This window comes from Anas platyrhynchos, chromosome 1 (genome assembly GCF_047663525.1).
Source record: "Anas platyrhynchos isolate ZD024472 breed Pekin duck chromosome 1, IASCAAS_PekinDuck_T2T, whole genome shotgun sequence".
NCBI classification, from domain to species: domain Eukaryota; kingdom Metazoa; phylum Chordata; class Aves; order Anseriformes; family Anatidae; genus Anas; species Anas platyrhynchos.
In genome coordinates, this window is record NC_092587.1 from 27,006,329 (window position 1) to 27,026,191 (window position 19,863).

General features: G+C 37.0%; 2 long non-coding RNA genes across 3 annotated transcripts in view; one reads left to right on the top strand and one right to left on the bottom strand.

Moving 5' to 3' along the window:
- The window catches only part of LOC110354825 (uncharacterized), a 38,908-nt gene extending 19,744 nt beyond the window's left edge, over nucleotides 1-19,164 (bottom strand). For both annotated transcript variants that reach the window (XR_002407041.4, XR_002407039.4), the window contains exons 1-3: nucleotides 18,824-19,164; nucleotides 7,037-7,111; nucleotides 5,717-5,881 (exon numbers count right to left, since the gene is read on the bottom strand). This is a non-coding gene — a long non-coding RNA (uncharacterized lncRNA). The remainder of the gene's footprint in view (nucleotides 1-5,716; nucleotides 5,882-7,036; nucleotides 7,112-18,823) is intronic.
- On the top strand, nucleotides 11,338-12,871 carry LOC106014312 (uncharacterized). Its single transcript, XR_001185563.4, has 3 exons — nucleotides 11,338-11,475; nucleotides 11,671-11,737; nucleotides 12,553-12,871. It is a non-coding gene; the product is annotated as an uncharacterized lncRNA (long non-coding RNA).
- Nucleotides 19,165-19,863: the final 699 nt, after the last annotated feature.

Below are 19,863 nucleotides of genomic sequence, written 5' to 3' on the forward strand. Positions count from 1 at the left end.
CCCCTGTACTCGGCTCTGTTGAGGCCACACCTCGAGGACTGTGTTCAGTTTTGGGCCCTCACTACAGGAAGGACATGGAGGTGCTCAAGTGAGTCCAGAGAAGGGCAACGAAGCTGGTGAGGGGTCTGGAGAACAAGTCTTACGAGGAGTGGCTGAGGGAGCTGGAATTGTTCAGCCTGGTGAAAAGGAAGCTCTGGGGCGACCTGATTGCTCTCTACAGGTACATTAAAGGGGCTGTAGCGAGCTGGAGATTGGTCTATTCTCCCACGTGTCTGGTGACAGGACGAAGGGGAATGGGCTAATGTTGCGCCAAGGGAGGTTTAGGTTGGATATTAGAAAGAACTTCTTTACTGAAAGGGTTGTTAGGCATTGGAGTGGGCTGCCCAGGGAAGTGGTTCAGTCACCATCCCTGGAGGTCTTTAAAAGACGTTTAGATGTTGAGTTTAATGATATTGTTTAGTGGAGGACTGGTTAATGTTAGGTCAGAGGTTGGACTAGGTGATCTTGGAGGTCTCTTCCAACCTAGACAATTCTGTGATTCTGTGATCTCTAGCAAAGCTGCTCTCTCCCGTGAAATGTCTTCCAAGGCTGTCTCTATAAGCCACTTATCCCACCCAGTCACTGAAGACACCTTTATCTTAACGTCACGCCAAACTGGACTGTGCCAGAATGTGTTCTGAATATGTAATTCAAACAAGCACTGAGTTATCCACCCAGCATCTGTCGAGGGACTGCCTAACTAGGAAAAAACAGTGATACAGGTGCTCTGGGAGTGTGTTCTCCACTTCTGTCAGTGAGGAATCTGAGGCAAGAACTGCAAAGTGCAGGACCATCTTTCCTGAAGTTAGACTTCCTGCATCATCCTCCAACTGGTCCATCAGGAAGACAACATTAAGAATCAGGATTTTGAAGTAAAGTCTTAGCTTTTTTTTTCATGCTTAGCTTGAATTTGACGATGAACTTGGACTATTAGAGGGTAAAGACTTGATCCAATTTGTGCAGGTGGATGTGTGCAGAGGGACAGGGCTGGTGGTTTCATGGGTCTTGACCTCTGGCATTCAAGAATAGGAGTGTCAAGGAAAAGATACATTTAATGATGACAGAAGCCCTTGATTATGCATAAGTGACTGAAATCAGACTGAAAGTTAAATGTCTGACTAAGAATCTAAGCACACAAGATATTTATGTGACTGTTGAATGGCTTAGACTACATGCCTAGGTTTTACACAGCCAGAGTTAGTTAAGATGAATTTCATTTAGGTTTTCTTCAAATGAGGGAAAAAAGAAAGAAAGAAAAAAAGGTAATAAGGTAATGAGTGAATTGAAAAAGCTGTTATGTTGACAAGAACAATAGTAAACCTAGAAAAAAATATTAAGAAGGATAAGTGCCTTCACTTCATTTAGGGTTATCTGTTAACTAATGCAAACGCCCTTCCGGTACTCATATAACTTTTTTTTTTTTTTGGTAGAAAATGTAGTTTATAGAAAGCAGGGGTCGGTAAGTCCAGGATGTCTTAATTCTCCTGTTCTCTGTTATAGCTGTTTGGCACAACATTGGAGACCCTCAAGAACTCAAAGAACATTGCCCTGCATTTTTAGAGTGAAGTATTATGACGTATCAGATGTTTTCAGCTGTTCTCAAGCAGGTCACTTTGATCATTTGTCTCTACTGTCCCACAATAAGAACACAATCACGATTCTACAGGCCTCAGACAACAGAGATGGTGGCAATCCCCTTAGCTTATCTCTTTTCTCCTTACAGAAACATATGCAGAGATGCAGGAGCCAAATCCATTCTGCCATCAGTACTTGTAGTGAAGCTGAATGAAAAACCTCCCATTTCAGCAACCTCTGGCAATTTTATCTATCAAGTTTCTCAGAACTGAAAAGCATGGTCTCAATACAGAGGTCACCCAGGAAGCAGGACGGGAAAAAGAACAAAACAGACTTCATTTCAACAGCCCATGGCAGGAAACCTATTAAAGAGCCAAAATTGATAAACAGAGATTTTATCACACTTGTTGCTAGACAGGGCTGAGATGTTTCATGGATACAACTCATTTCCTGTGCCTTCCCTCCAAAAAAAAAAAAAAAAAAAAAAAAAAAAATAATAATAAAATAAAATAAATAAAATAAAATAAAATAAATAAAATAAATCCCCCAAATAAAATTAACTTCAATTGGCATTATTACTGGACAGCTTTAACTTACATGGGAATATCACAGAATCACAGAATCACAGAATTGTCTAGGTTGGAAAAGACCTCCAAGATCATCTAGTCCAACCTCTGACCTAACACTAACCAGTCCTCCACTAAACCATATCACTAAACTCAACATCTAAACGTCTTTTAAAGACCTCCAGGGATGGTGACTGAACCACTTCCCTGGGCAGCCCATTCCAATGCCTAACAACCCTTTCAGTAAAGAAGTTCTTCCTAACATCCAGCCTAAATCTTCCCTTGGCACAACTTGAGCCTGTTCCCCCTCGTCCTGTCACCAAGCACTATATATATATATATATATGTGTGTGTGCGTGTGTGTGTGTGTGTGTGTGTGTGTGTGTACTGGTGCATGAAGCCTCTTGAACTTAACTTTTCTCCAGAACAGTAAGTTATTCTGTGTATCTGCTGACTGTGTTTAGCACTGACCCCCAAATTTAACATAATCTATTTTATCCACTTTGCAGGAGACTAGGAGTGCTCACAGAAATGACAATGACATCTCAGTTGATTAGTGAAAATTTCCAGCAGTCACTTTTAAAGTACTTTAACTCAGTGGCTTGCAATTATCAAACCATATTCAGGTTTTCAGTCTGCACAGCCACTCACTGAACTTCTCTTTACCCCTACTTCTTTACTAATGGAGCAAGTTAGCATACTCTAATGCTAAATTCAGTATATTTCATAAAGCATTTTATGAAGTTATTCTGAGAGAAGTTACTACAGATGCAGTAGAAAGTGTTCTTACTGCAGTGTCTCTTCTGGTGGGCAGAACAATCATTCACTGAGAAATTTGAGGGGAGGATCAGAAGTGTCAGAAGGAAAGTAGACAGCTGCCAACACAACCACTTCCAAATTGCTCTTCTAAGTAAGACAAAGCAGGTCATTTCTTTAAATCATTCCTCTCACAGAGAAGTCTCTGCCATTGCTATATAAGAACCTTAAGGTTATTGCTTTGCTGTTTGGGAACCTACAGAGCCTTAAGCTCAGACCACATGGGCCTAATGGATGATTCTGCCCTGAAGGGGAGAGTCCGTAGTTTCATTAGGAACTAGAAAAAAAGGCTGTATTCAATGGCAGTCCCCTGATGTCACTTGTAGTTAATCAATTGCCATATGTGCCAATCAGGGTAGGTTGAGCTACAGGCAACTCTTTTTATTTATGGCTAAGAGACTGGGAATAGCCTATGCAGCTGGGAAGCCAAGCAGACCTAAGGATTTTCCACAAGCAGGCAGTCAAGGAGGCAATTTATTGAGGGAAAGACCCCAGAGCAAGAAATTAAAAAAAAAAAAAAAGTAAAATAAGGCAGTGATATGTTTTACATTACAGATTTTCTCTTGGTATGGGTATCAGCTTTTGAATATTTCAGTAACGTTACATCTCATCTCTCATCTACATATCCATTGAGAAGTGTTCAGCAGAAATTGCCCTTTGTTCTGCAGCACAGAATTAAACTGACTTGCAACTCACTGCCATACTTGGGTCCTGAAAACTAAATATGCTTTGTGATGATTTTAGAATGGCCTAATCTTTACTCTTGTCAAACTAAACTGCAGAATTATCATATGAAACTTTTTCAAATGTCCAGGTTAATCACACATGACAATCAATCTTTTATTCTAACCAATAGGGACAATCTGTTTTATGCACTTTTGAGGGTAAAAGGGTTATTTAGCAGTTGAATTCTATGATTTGTGACACTTGTTTTGAATTACACATCATCTTGTCCTGGGAAACCACTAAAAATGAGACATGGTGCTGTCTCCTCCAGAGGCATCTACTTTTCCCTTCTTCTCCATGTGCATCTTTGTCTAAATTTATGTTTATATATCATATCCATATAAAGATCATCTTCTTGACAGTTTACTCACCTAGGCACTAGGGAATATACAGCACACTTGACATTGGCTTGATGTAGTGATACAGAATAAGTTAGAGCCAAAAGTTAATATCGAGAAAGAGTCACTACCAGCCATTCATTCTAGCAGTCATAACAAGCAACCTGTCAATTGCAAATACATAGGGTAAATGTTGTTTGCATTTTAAATTGATTTTACTTTAGAAATACATGTAACTGTTCCCAACATTAAATTAACAGAGTTCTTCATAGACACCAAGTTTTCTATATACTAAAAGATGTATCTTTAACTTTTAGGTTATATTCACAGTTACTGTTAAGAAAATGTTAAAATAATGGTGGGAACAGTTCCCCATGTTTCTAAAGTGAGAAGGACTGCTTTAATTCCCCACTAGCCCAGATTCTTCTTCCACAGCTCCATAGCCTACATTACAGGAGAATGCCTGGTTTGGCCAAGTCACAGCTTGAATACTTCTGAAAAGAGACTGAGGGCAGAAGATATATATACATATATATGTAAATATATGCATTACTTGCTGTATACATACGTTTTAAAGAATAATCTGCACATTGTTTGACTGGCTGTTAGATTTCTATTTTTTCTTTATTTACATATATGCTACAAATATATGCTGATATATGCTCAGCAAAGCAATGAAATCCATGCCCATCTTTAAATTGTCTGTCCTGTGCAGGAGGCTTCAACCTTTTTACAGTTTAGAAATAATTGGCATTAGCGGCTCGTCCCATACTAAGGTCTATTTCATCTGCATAAATAGTAGTATATTTAAAGATTCAGACCAACTTTCCACTTAAGTAAGAATGGCTATGTGAACATGTGAATAGTCCCATCATGAGAACAAACGATTTCAACATTCATGTCTCTGCAAGTGCTACCAGTTCACTGAGACAAGGATTCACATATCACAATATCACAACAGAGGTAGCTGAACTTCTACTAGACAATTAACACTTCTATAAAGAATAAAATAAAATCTACATTTAAGGCCATTTTGCTCTCATACAGAGAATATGCTTTTACATTAGGGAGGTTCGTCCATTGCATCAAGATCCTTGAAGAATAAATGAAGAAATACTTGCTGTAATTTACATGGTAAGTATTGCCAAGGAGACAAAATGGTTTTCCTTGTACATTTCAGCCTTGTGTTAGGCTAAAAACCATAAAAGTCTTACAAAATACTGCAATTCCTCCTGTGTTTTTTTTTTTTTTTTTTTTTTTTTTCCTCCCCATAACCTCATTTTCTACCCCTTCTTCATTTCTCACTTGTTGAAAGGAAAGTAAAAAAGAAATGTTCATATAGACAACCAGTAGGATGCCAGAAAGGGCCTTTTTCAGTCAGAAATGGTGTGGTGCCCTCTGGATAATCAATTGTCCCTGTAACACTTTAGGATTTTTCATGCACTGAGATGCAAACTGAGCAATTTCTTCTTATTTTTTTTTTTTTCCCCTATCTAGTTTGTTAATACTGGGTAGGCAATTGGACAGTGGGGCCTCCTCATTCTTGGCACTATTTCAAACACAACTTGAAATGCCCTGACAGCAGTTCTTCTTACAAAGTAACGTTAAGGTTGTGACACAGGCCAACAAAAGGCTGACACACTGTCGTTAGCTTACCCTGTTGTGCTTAGGTAATGGTGGAGCCTCAGATCTGCGTGTGATGTTAGCATTATATGTTCTTCAATAACAAGGCACCAGAGGATGAATTGAATGCAGAATGTCATCTTTAACTTTGAATTTCCAAGTTTAGGCTGGCTTCTTTCTTTAGAATAAGGACTGACTCTGCATTAATTATACAAAACCATTGATAGTAAATATATTAGTTTCTCAGAAGTTGTTATTATTTAAGTGCAATATTTTCAAAATAAAAATGTTTCATAAAATCTCAATACTAAAGTCACTTAAGTGTTCTTTTACATAGTTATCCTGATGTATTAAAAATCCTGGCCATGAGCTGGCATCCACAATCACATTTCCCACCTGTCCAGCAGTGTTCAAAACTGGGATTTTGTTTGAAATACATTTCTGGTTTTAACTACCCAAAACCCCACTATAAATTGTTTCCCTTATAAATTTCATGGGACAGTTAATCCAGATCTGGAATTTTGGGGCTGTGTTTCAACACAGACATGGTAATATAATAAAAATAATTAGATGGAGTACAGCACAAGTAATACCCTCATATTTTTGTAAAATTGGCTAATATCAATCACTGTGTAAACCACTCCTGCCTGTTAATGCTTAGCAGTTTCCAGTGTCTGTAAAAAGAGAACTCATATGTTTCTTTGTAATGCCAAAGAAAAATTGGCTCCTCAGAGATAACATATTCAGTATTTTTAGACTCTCCAGTTACTTTAAATCAAAGTATTAACAGTGCTTCTCTTCTTACATTCACTGTTAGTATGTTGTTTCTTTCCCCCTCCCCCCAAAAAAAGTCTTTAACTCTGTTATTTTTATGCACTTATATAAACATGCTAAAGAAATGCAATTTTGCAAGCTTTTAGCTGAGCTGATTTCTTTGAGACTAGAATCATACATAGACTTAAATTTTCTGGATCGGGTGATGGTAGCTAAACATAGCACACCCACATGTTGTTTTTCAAAAAGGGGAAGAATGCCATTCATTTCACTGCCAGGTCTTAGGTGATTTAATAGTCATTTGAGGTCCTGTGTCTGGGAAGAAAAAGCTCACATCTTTCAGAATCGCTTTCCTGGAACCTTCTTTTCTTCTTGTGTTAACATTACATTATATGAATGAGGTATAAGCTTTAATTCCTGTAGTAGGTACTCATTGTTCAGAAAGTTTGCAGTCAGAACAAGTGAAATTTGCTTTGTGAGCTCCCTGTGGGAACCAAATGACAAGCTCTGTCTTCTCCATGAGAGGAAATATCTGGCATGATATTATCCAGTGCCTGAGACAACAATTTTCATCCTTACCTTTTATCTCTTTACTCCTTCCTCAGAAATCTTGGGCAATCTGTAGCAAACATCTTTCATCTGTGACTCTTGATCCTAAAGCAGTTGAGAATAAATGCTGTTAAAAAGAGTTTAGCAGAGTATCCTGTAGGATTAGGTCCTTTAAGATAGGGTCAGCCTGGAGGAGATGAGGGAATTTTCGTTCTCCCCAAGAGAGAAGAAGTTAGGTTGGAATTTGACAAATGTTGACATCTACATCTGTGCAAGTCCTCTTTGGCTGCCTTTATAGTCAGTGGAGAGAAACTGGCACTACTGGGGTGCAGTTAATGTCATCCTTAGGTAGAAGTCTAATATAAGTCAGATAAATTCTGCCCTTCCATTTCCTGCTGGGACAAGTTCAGATTAATTCAGATCCCACTTGAAGATAGATGGAAAACTTCCACCTTTAAAGTTATATACTCTGCCCTAAAAACACTAGTGTAAATAAGGACTTCTGAATTCATCAGAGATGAAAATTTTGCAAGAATTCTGATTCTGTGTGTAAATAAAATTGAGGTCACAAAAATTACAGTACCAGTATTCATAAATATTGTCTCACATAACTTGCCCCCCTCAGGTAATTGAGACAAAATCAGACATGGAAGCACTGGCTAATCAGAAACACAGGGGTTATTAATGTATATGGAGCATGGCACAGAGGTCTGGGGAAAAAGACTTATTGGGAAAAAGAAAATTAAAGGAAAAAAAAAAAGAAATATGGTCTCCTTTCATCATATCCATAGTTTTTTATAATAATCTCTGTTGTAGCATAGAGTCTGGCTTGTTTGTTTTAGAAATAACCCCTTTTTTGTGCATAAGAAAATATATTAAGTATTCTAAAGCTGTTTCTTTTTCTTCTCCGTGTAGCAGAGAGTCAGGGGTCAAATTCTCAACTGCTGTAATCCCCACTGGAGTTATTCTCATTCATTATTGAAATGGGCTTGATCCTGGGCTCATGTAAACTGGCATAGCAGTATTGAAGCCAGTGGAAATGTGTCAATTTTTTTTAGTAGAAGAAAACCTGGTCCTTGAAATGCAGTAATTTTAACTAAGCTTAATGCTCCAGGCCAAATTATTTTTAGTATTTAGCAATGTCTGGCTTTTCCTTTACTAATCTATTTTATCACCATTCAGTGTACTTAAAAAGAAAAATCCCTGCAGTAGTGTTATATTAGTGAGTGGCAAAAACAAACAAAAACCAAACCAAAAACAAAAGCAAAACAAAAAAAACCACCACCACCACCAAAAAAAACCAGCCTCATTGCTTGGTTTCACTCTTTGCCCAAAATTATTTATATATTACTCTGAGGATGATATTTTGCCATACAAAACATCTCCTTTGTTTAGTAACAGCAGCAGATTCCACAATACCTTTTTTTTTTTTTTTTTTTTTTTTTGTCTTTTTTAACAGTAAAAGACACTATGGCATGCAGAGCATCCCAGTGGAATAATGCACTGGTGCAAAGGAGCACTAAATCAAATGATAAATTGAGTGTAACATCAATTATGTTAGCTATGCATAGAAATATATACATTTGATGGTCATTATGACATGTGAATGTTCAAGACGAAAAGTGAAAAATACATTTCAAGTTCTGCATATGTGAAAAACTGACAATGATCTGTAATTTGCGTCTAGCATTAAATTCTATAAATCTGCTGGTGTTTTCAGCATTGAAAGCCTGATTCTAAATGGAAAGGTCATTATCATTATTAAGTTTTATAAGAAAATCAGTACGTGTACTAGTATCTATTTAATAACTGAGACATCATGAATGTCAGACTTAACACACTTTGCTGGGTGCTAATAACTCTTTAAGTGTACCCTTGACTCGAGTCGAAGGCAGTATTGAAATTTTTATATTATCTGAACGGCCTGGTAACATTTAAAAGTACTTCTATAATAGCCAGGTAAAAATATAGTGACTTTACACAACTTTACCTAATTTTGCTCCTGTTTTAAAGGTTAAGCTAAACTTGCAGCCCCTTTGCATAAGAACTGGATGTGCAGGCAGCTGAGTCACAGTGGACCTGTCCTACTTAACTATTCCCTCAATTTTATTGGAGTATATTGTGCTTCCTGAAAAAAAGTATGTGTCAGTAATGACAACAAAATGAAGCCTTTTGTACCCAAAATAAGTGCCTGGCAAAACAATATTTGCATCAGTGTCAAAATTGCTTTTTGAAATGTCTTAGTGGAATGGTGCTGTCTCAATATAAAATATGCATTTATTCAACATTTTTTAAACTTTTGTAATTCCCACATTATATTATCTCTAATTCAAGTGCAATGATAAATTGATGCAGCTTGTTTCTTTTTTCTATTATATATTTAAATTAAAAATTGGAAGATGTAGTTTCTTTTAATGACTTTTGTAGGGGTCTTTTAGTATTATGTCCCTAAGCAAGTTCCTTACTTGATGCGAAGTCCTCATAAGAGGTGCTTGTGCACTTGATTAATTCATAAATGGTGTTGAGGGATGTATATTTGCACAACTCTTGTTAAATCACAGAAGTTTGCTATTTCTCTGTAGGATGTATTGCAAATTGTCACCCATATTATGCACCAATCTCATACAAAACTACAAGTCCCAGATTTTCCAAGTATTCTTATTTATGCAACTTCCTTTTCCCATGGTAAAGGTTAACCTTGGCTACATTTATATTGATTCTGAAGTAAAATAAGCAGACAAAAATAAGTGGAGTATACAGTTGGCTGAAAAAATAAGATTAACAAAAGTACATGACTAGCCAAAAATATCAGATAGTTTCATACCACTGAAGAGGGCTTTCAGCAACTAATACAAATTCAATACTGACCTACATAAGATATGATACAATTAATGTATCTGTAGAATTTTACCCAAACTTTGGGATGGGAGGCTGGCTAGTTATAGTTGTCTGTGAAGGTTGCAATAGCGTTTCCTAACTGGTAAAATGTAAATCTACTAGAAGAATCAGCAGTGAGTCCAGAAGTTTCTTCCAACTAGTAGGACTGGACTAGTAGAGTTGTTTTAATGAAAACAAGAGCACCAATCTCTTATCAACATCAGTTGTGTATTCACCTACAGTTAAGAAACTGCTTTAACAGTTCCCTTTAGGGAAGGGAACAGAAATGGGTGAAACCACTACCATAATACAGAAAGCCAGACTGCTGTTGTCTACATACTGCAATATGAAACTGGACCTCATGCATTTCTGTGGAAAGAAGATGACAATTGTTAACTGATTGTTTTGCTAAATACGCGCCCATTAGAAAGATGTGACTTGTTCCACTTAATTTGTTAGTATTGATACCACAGCAGGAGCTTTGGTGCCCTCTGTGAGTGCAAAAGCATAAAAACGAATGGATATTTTTTTTCCCTCTAAGTATGTGGGCCTTCAAATGTCATTTAATTCAGAAACCAACAGAAAATATGACTCCGTAACTTTGCACCCAAAGATTTTTACCTCAGATAAGAATATCTGAGGTTCTCACTCCTCATCTGTACAGTAAGTCCACTTTATGTATTTTTTTTTTTTTAATTTATTTTTGATGGTAGTAGTGCGAGCAGGGGAGGAGGGAACGCATAAACGATCCTTAAGGAACAAAAAAGAAAGAGGAGTTTCTAGGATGTTTTTTAGTTTATATTACACATTTTATTTTCTGGCTTTTCACTTCTCTTGATGTTATTACAGGACAGAGAATTCAAGAAAATATGGCAGCACCCCAGTGGTATTTAAGTGAAAGACAGAAGCTTAGCATGGTCAAGACTTCAAGTCCTTATGTACCAATGGCTAAGACTACCTTGGAAGTATATTTCCACATTGCACCATTTTTCTCCCTCTACTTTTGTGCTTAAAATATATGAGTTTGAACTTGCTTTTAATCTGTGCTGATTTTCTTTTTCTGGTCTAATTATGGACAGAAATTTGGTTGTAAATTACACTGAAAAAAAAAAAAGTTCTCACTAAAACAAACAAAACAACAACAAAAAACCAACCCTGCATTAGATACTTTACCTCAAAGATGCAATATATAAGCAAGATGATCAGTTAATTTATTTATTGTTATTAAAAAAAAAAAAAGACAAATTTGATAAATGGAATTGAAATAGTTCCAGCTTTTTGTGTCTTGTGTCAGAAAATGTGAAAGCTGGCTAAATTGTAGAGGCTATATTCAGGTGAAGTCTATAGGATGGGCCTAACTTTGAGCTCATGAACAGCTGCATTCACTCAGGTGAGACTGCTCAATTGCTCAGAGACATGTGTGTGAATAAGGTACTTCACCAAATCAAGGCCATTGTGCAAGAAGAATGCAGTGTCAGTGTATAACAACCGTGCTCCCCAGGAAGGAACTTTTTTTTATGTGAAAAAGAAGTGTTACTACAGAGGCTGCGTATGATAGGGCTGTGCTGTGTTCTTTGTTTCAACCCACTAGGGTGCTGTCTTTTCCTATATTATTATTATTGCATGCTCTGCAGTAATTTAACATCTCAGAAAGCTAATAGTTCTTCTTAAATTGTAGCCTGCATACCATTACTGTTAGTTGCGGTAGAGTGCAAAGTCTATTTGCACACTATACATCCTATAATGTTTTTTTTTCTTTTTCTTTTTCTTTTTTCTTTGCAAATCAGAGAACATCGGTGGAAAATAGTTTATGCCCAATGTCTCAGAAGTACTGGATCAAGTTCAGCCTCTGAGGTATGCAAAAAAATCTCTTTGCAGTTGTTGGGTGATGCTTCTGCTTATATCAGTAATGAGGTATCAGATATAGTCTGTTGCATAAATAGCACCATAGATACTTCAGAAAGGGGAAGAGCACAGTCCCTATTGCATCTGCTTTGTGCTACCTCAATAGTATAAAGAAACTTAAAGCTCCTTTGTGTAAAAGTATATACAATGAAGGTACAACACTGACAGTTTTATACCCCCATCAGAAAATAGAGTTTAATAGGGGAAATGGGCAAAGATACTATTTTACAGCCTTTTTAGTGCTACCGTAGTACAGTTTAGTTGTAAGGGCATGTGTGGAAAGCTATACTATGGACTTCCAAAGGGAGCTTACAGCTAGCTACTTTTACATAGAGTAGCCAGATCACTCAGCCTGTGATTTGAGGGGGCTTCAGTTGTACATGTCCAGACAGTGCAGCAGGGGCTGTGTGCTTTGGTTCCTCTGCTAATACCATCCGACAAGGTGCCCTGGGGGTGCCTGCTGGGATGTTGGATGTTGCTACACTCTTGAATGGTCAAGCTTCAGTTTTACGAGTCACCAGACGGATGGAAAATTAAGCCAAACGCAACAAGACCTGCACTTAGCAAAATTAAAAGGAGCTGACATCCTGTTTAACTGCTTTCACAGAGATCCAACAGAGAAATGAACACAAATTAGGAACTTCTAGGACAAAAACAAAACTGTGGTCCCTATACTGACAGAATCAGGCTGTGATCCTGCTCTAAATTTCCATGAAAACTAGAAAGTGTAGAAGTGTAATACTGAATGATTATTTGCATTACAGGACAGGCCTGACATGAATACCAAGTAATGACTGATGAGCAAGAGAAGGCTTCAATGACTGCTCAGATCAGTTGCCCTGGTGCTTTAATCTGGGATCAGCACATGAAGAGCTGTATTTGAATGTGAGCTATGTTTCTGTAGAGCTCTAGAATTTATTGTGTGGTCTATACTCCACTGGCCGGGGAAAAAAAAAATTCATATCCTGAGTTTCAGTGGTCTTCGACATGGCCACAGCCTATATTCCAGACTACTTTGTCAGCTGTATACTGAACATCTTAACATACTCCTGAGATGTCCTTGAAATAAAAGCTACATCATAACTTTCATGGTGAATTATGCTGCTGTAGCTAAACTTTTTCTAGTACTTGTAGTTAGGGTGTGTTCAGGTTATTAATTTAGTGCGTTGTGAAGCGTAAGTTTGTTATGTAGTGGGGATATTGTTGGTACACCCAGAACAGTTTCCCTCCTAGTGGAATCAAAGCAGAAACAATGCATGGGGGCAGTCCTCTGACATGCCCCATTGTAATGTCCACACAAGATCTTCCAGCATTTAACTCCTTGTATGTGCAATATGTGCCTGGGACAGGCAAACGGCCTGATTGTCATTGCCAGTAAAGGTATTACGTGGTCACAGGGTCCTAGGGCCAGCACCATATGGCAATGTGGGTATGTCCATAAAGCTATTCCAAGTTACTCTGTACTTCAGCTTGCAGTGTGATTGAGTAATGGAATGGACTGGCAGTTACTATCTCTAATCATTGCTGTTATATCACCTCTGCATCCAATAAACAAGTGCTTCCTCTTGGGAGAACATATTCCTTTCAGCTATCCTTTCCTACACTGCCAGGCTAGACAAGCCTCCTGGTGATGAAGGATGACTACCTTTGTTCATTCTCACTGGCTAGTCCCAAATGATTAAGATATGGTGATTTAGTCTCAAATGCCATTAATGTTTTCTATGTGACAGAGCAAGGCAATGTGGCAATGTTAAAATTAGCAAATAGTGTGGAGCAAAAGGAGCAAATCTCCAGAATAAAAACAGCTGGTTCTGAGGACCTAAATTCTTCACCATAGACACCTGTTTATTTTTCACTTCAGATTATCCCTTGTTTGATCTCATAGGTTGAACTCTCATTTGTGGCTGGATAACATTAGGTATGCTTCTGGATATGCCTTGGAGTACTGTGTAAAGTTACATGGTCTTTGAATGTACCTCACAGGCATGGTGGTAACTAGATTTTTTTCTCTATCTAATCACCAATCTCAAAATTTTGCTCTTCTCAGACAATATCTCCAGTTATCTCAGACCATGTGTTTTGATGATGCAAATAACTGGAAAAATAAAACTGAGGGAGTGAATGTTAAGCCAAATATTTAAAGAATAATCTTGCAACTTTCCATGTGCATTTTCCTTTCCCACCAAACATTCCCTATTTTAGCTAGCTTTTGGCAACTCTCAGTTATCAGTACTGGATTACAGAAAATTTAATCCAGTGTGAGTGATCCATCCCAAAATGCACAATTTTTTCCACAAATAGTGGAAATAGGAATGTCTATATATCTCTGTGTCTTGGAGTATAACTGTCCAGTCTATTATAGAATAAGATTAATTAGATAAACTTTGAATTTGTCCAGAAGAGCATTTAATTCTGAGGATGAAGCAAGAGAGACAAAAACGCAAGAAAATTCTTGGCTCTCCTAAAGTCAATGGGAGCTTTCAGAGGAGCCAGGACTTCATCCTGTATGTTTTGTTTTTCTTCAGATGTCAGTTACCTGCATACAACATAAATACGATGTGGTCAGAGAAGTGTACAGTGAATGGCTGAAACAGTTAACAAAATCAATAAATGTGGGGAAAGTAGATGAAAACATAAACCAGACTGAGATATTTTTTCCAGACCAAGATTTTTAAGTCTTCTGTATTTTGTCATTTGTTAAACCACAAATAGTTATAAACAGAGCTGCAGTTCAGAGAGTCTTTGTTTCTAACATAAACAAGGTATAGGGCATAGCTCTGTATGTCGGCCAAACATGACTATAAGTTACAAAAATGATATATATGTATAAAAGAAGTGTCAGACCCTAATTGAAAAATTATATTTGGACATGAATAAATATAAGGAACTCACTTAACTCCAGAAATGCAGTAAGTATTTAACAGAAAATAACCCATATTAACACATGTATTATGTTTTTATTTTTTTCTGTGAAATTAATTTAATTTAATATACTAAAACTCAGAAACTGCGTTTGCATCATTAAAGTATCAATATGCATACTGAAGTTTGTCTGTCCTTGTTGAGAAACCTTATACTTTTAAACATACTGAACACACACAAGTTTTGTAGACCTAGGCGCAGAATAGCATACTATAGGAAATTTGATTAAATATACAGCAAAATTACTTTTTTAGCAGACATGCTTTGCATAGTCATTAATAGTCATGACATTTTTCACTAAAAATGGACACAATTCTTAACAACCAGGTCACATTATAAAACCCGAAATCTGTAAAGAACCCACTTAAATACTGATTTTTTCACTTAATTCACTTCTTCCTAAAGTAACATTTTCTGAACATCATGAATACTGACTTTCAAGTCGTGATTTTAAATTCTTTTACAGTTTTATATTTAGTTCTAAAAAGCAAGCAAGCACTTGGATAGCCACATTGGCCCACAAGTGTGTCTGTGGTGCAAGCTGTTCCGCTGCATAGTGGGTCATGGCAGAGTCACTGCCGTAAACAACGCTGCGAACTTCCAAAGCCTGCAGAGGTCAGTATAGCGACATCAACAAGAAATTATATAGCTTCTCTGAATACATTAGCAGCCACAAATATTTATTTTTAAAATGCAAAAATGATGTATCATTCTGGCCATTACTATAATGGTGGGATTATTATGGCATGTGATGAGTTTTTCCTGCAAATATTATATGCTATTGCATATGCTAAAAGTTTTAAAGATTTATTTTTGCTTTTGTATTTGTTGATTACAAAGGGTTAAATGCTCTCCTTGAGAGCATTTGAGAAAAGTTGTTGGGTGGGCATTATGGAAAACTTCATCTCACTCTTCGGAAGCTGTCTTTTCTGTGTTGCCCTGTCAATGACCTCCACTGTGACATTGAAGGAATACCCTCCATGTGGGTGAGAAGTAATTTGCTTCAATAGCTCTTCTGCCCCAGACATGTATAAAAAAGAGACTGTAAACATATACCCCGCGTTTGCTTTGGCGCTGACTGAGCTGACACCATCAAAGTCATTTAGAGCAGAACTTTTAGACGTTTGTGACAAACTAGACCAGGACGAATGATCCAAACAGTAAATGCAAGACTCTGAACTCAGTGCAATGAAATCTCCGGGAATGAAATGAAATGACAGATAAATAGTGCTAATCAGGCACTTGAACACTACTATATTAATTGTATTTACCCTATTGGCCAGCTTTTCATGACCTGCCTGATCATGGCACTAAAAAGTGGTTGCCTTAGTGTTTCACTGCACATTTTCAACTGTGCATTAAAGAGTAAGTAGATGTTCAGAGATGACCTTGGGGCCCACAGAGAAAGATTTTGAGAGGCACAAATTAGGATTAGACCTGTGTGATTTGCTTCCTTCAAAGCACTCTACTTAGGCAGGCAAAAGTAAGTACACAGTACCCACACCATTAAATTTTGCCCACGCTGTCTCCCTTCTCCCCCCACCCTCCTCCTCCTCTTCCTCTTCCTTCTCTTCTTCCTCCTCCTTCCTCCTCCTCCTTCTCAAAAAAAAAAAAAAAAAAAAAAAAAAAAAAAAAAAGCTGTTTATAAATAAAATAATTTTCTTTCTGAAATCTTAAAAAGTGCAAGGTCAGCTTTTTCCCCCGTCAATAAGCAGTGTGCGTTCCCATCTCAGCTGCCCACCATAACATTACTTTGTAAAGCTGACATTAAGGTGTTGAAATGGTTCTGTATTCAGGCTATAAACAATTTTTCACTCCCCATAGACTTTCATATAATGCAAGTCTTCATGTATTTACACCCTCGCAGTTTCTCAAATGAAAATCTGGATTGCTTAAAACTGATTAGTAAAAACATCTGAAACAGAAAGACTATCCTGAATGTGAGTGATGGATCAGACACTGCTACTTCTATTTATACATCTCTACTTGAACTTAACATTGCACACAGATCTATGGCAGTAGGAGGAGTACATTTGAACTTCCTTGGCCTTAAGAGACCTATTCTTCCCTTCATTTCTGAAATTCACATGCATATATCTATGCAATATATACAATTATATAGAAATTATGTACTGTTGATGTCTGGCATAAGTCCAAGCTGGCAAAATAAAATGATAAATGATGAAACACATCTAACTCCACTTACCGTCTCTGCAAGTCTAAGTTGTTGTACTAGTAAAGAGTCATGAAATTAGTGGTTTTCATATACGTATTAGTTGCCTTCAGGTTTTAGTTATAGCTTTCTGCTACGTGACAATGCTGTAGGTTCAGGTATCCAAAGTGTCAGGAAGATTTAATGCAGCCTCATCAACTCCCAATCAAAAACTAGCCCTGAGAAGCTGATAAGAGCCTGTTGTAAGAAATTTAATGGGTGGGAGGGAGGTCACAGAGAAAAAGTTTAAATGTATATTAAATCCCAACTTCTACTGAAATGGCTTGTTGCCCATAGCAGCACTAGCATGACACTGAATCAAGTACCTGCTTCATGCAGTTCCTGCAAAACCAAATCTACAGTTTTCTTCCTTTGCTATGCTCATAATTATCTTTCTGAGAAAGACAAAGAAATGCAGCTCACAAACTGTCTTATATTGTATTGACATGGAGGGTTTTCCCTATAATCCATATATTTTTTACAGAGTTGTATTTTGCTGCTGAAAAGAAGGGACAAGAATGTGTGAACTATAAGTTAATACTTTTAGACAAAACAAACAAACAAACAAAGATTTTCACATAAGTTAACATATTGAAAGAGTAGAGGGAGCTTAAATAGACCAGTTAATAGAATTTTATTTTCAAAGATCATGTGACTGTGCTGGAGTAAGAAGTATTAACTTTCCTAAAATATTCACAAACTAGCTTTCTCTTTGACATTCCGTTCATGCAGGTGGATCTCAGACCAGCCAAAGCAAAAGCATAGGTAAGGGAATTTTGGTCTGAGCACAGAATAAAGTCCAGTGACTTGAAATTCCCACAATAAGACAGCTAAAGGTGAACAGCTGGTAATATAGATATTATCCTCACAACCTTGCTTCTTATTCACTTATTTCCCCCTGTGCAGTATGGCTGCAGAGTGGAGATGAAGGAGATGATCTGAGCAGAAGTGCTTTGTCCTCACTTTGCACAGACATGCTTGATGGCTTCTGGTTCTAATTAATTAAACTCAGTCCTGTAAAACAAATGAGACTTAAAATATTTCTGATTTTGGAAGGTTTGGAATAAATGTGTAAGAGAACATCAAAACCTCACTTGCCTTTTTGTCATCATCACTGTTTTTTTCATACCATCAGTGGTGTACACCAAACAAGAAAGAACTCATAATTACTGTCAGAACTTGTTGTTTAGGTCCTTTTCAATCCCTAAACATTAACAATAATACTGTAATTTTTAAGTTAATTTTTCAGTTGTCTCTTACCTCTTCTCTGAAGCTCAGGATTATTGGGCAGGGAAAGAATCCTCTAGAAAATCTACAACTCCATGAGTACATCTTTATTTCATTTAGAGCAAAGTATATTTACTGAGCCAACAATGAAATATGGAACTGTTGGTAATCCAAGGCTGGGACAAGTGTGCTAAAATATTTTCAAGAAATATTAGATCCACCATATCAGTGGCTGCCTACTAATTTCAGTAGTGCAAAATACCACATTGAGTCTGTCCTCAGGGATTCTGTAGCAGAAATCCCACTGGCTTCAGAAGAAGCAGGATAAGATCAGAGCACACTTTCTCCAGTTCCCTGGAAAGATCTTTGGCAGAAGGCAAGTAAACCCAGCCTCGGCATACAGTCTTACTTCTTCCTCACACTTGCCAAAATAATTTCTCCTTCACACCACTCCTCACTTTTAAGAGACATGTGAGAATCTACCAACAAAACAATGTAACAAAAACATTGCCTCCACCCAATGGAGGCAATGGGTGGTGTAAATATAATCAATAGTCAAATATATTCAGTATTTCTGTCTCTACCAAAAAAAAAAAAAATAAAAAAAAAAAGTTCAACCCAACAGACATTTGGCTAACTAGAGCTCTTAAAATCAACTACTTTCAACTACTTACGTGGTAGGTACATGCAGCTATATGGGTAGCATCCTGGGCCACACAGCAGAAATCATCATAGTCTAGATATAATAGAAAAGGTATACATTTCCTTCTTGCACTATGCAAAAAGTATCCTCATTATATATAATTAGAAAACTTATTTTCCTCCTGCTGCCCTAATTTGTTTTTTCTCTTCACTTTTAAAATTCTCCATTGGCTTTAATTAGCTTCTCTCTGCAATCACCAACCAGGTGAAATTAGAGCACTTTTTAAGTTTAAAAAATGTAGTTGGATTTTTTCAAACTTTTTTTCTTTTTTTTTTTCCTGAGCTTTATTCCCTGAGGCCAAATCTTCCATGTTCTTACTCATGAGAGTAGTGCTGTGCACTTCAGTGAGGAAGCTTTCCAGAGGAAGGCAGGTTTTGGCCCTAGTGGGATGTACCGAAGCTCTACTAAATATAGATGTAAGATATACGAGACAAATCTTCACTGAAGGAAATCAGCAGTGTTCCCCCTAAGCCAATGAAGCTAATGCATTTACAGCAACTGAAGATTTTTCCATGTGTTTTCAGACTTCACAAGTCTTCACCAAATATTTATCACTTGTGAAATGCTGTACTTTTTGCTAAAACATTTCTATTCTTTCATTTAAATGCTCATCATTATACAATCAATACCAGTGATTCAGCTTCTGCTACTCTGACAGGAGCAAATTTTGCCTAAGAGAAATCATTTGTGTGGTCTATATGACATAACATATTCTTAAATGTCTCATTGTTAATTAAGAAACAAGCTATTTAAGAAATATGATAAAATATATCATTAGCTACAAAATAATACAGCTCTGAGCTTTAAAATGTTCTACTGGAGCTCTGGAGCTAGAGACAGTCATGTCCTTGTGATATTTCAGTGACAATTTCTATTTTAAGTGTCAAAAACAACTCTGCTATCTGGAGCAAGTAGTGTAGTATTCTCTCCTTTTAATATTCTAATCGTGAGGTGTAAAGTGAAATGGTTGCACAGTGTAATGGTGGTAAAGAAGCTGAGTGTCAATGAGAC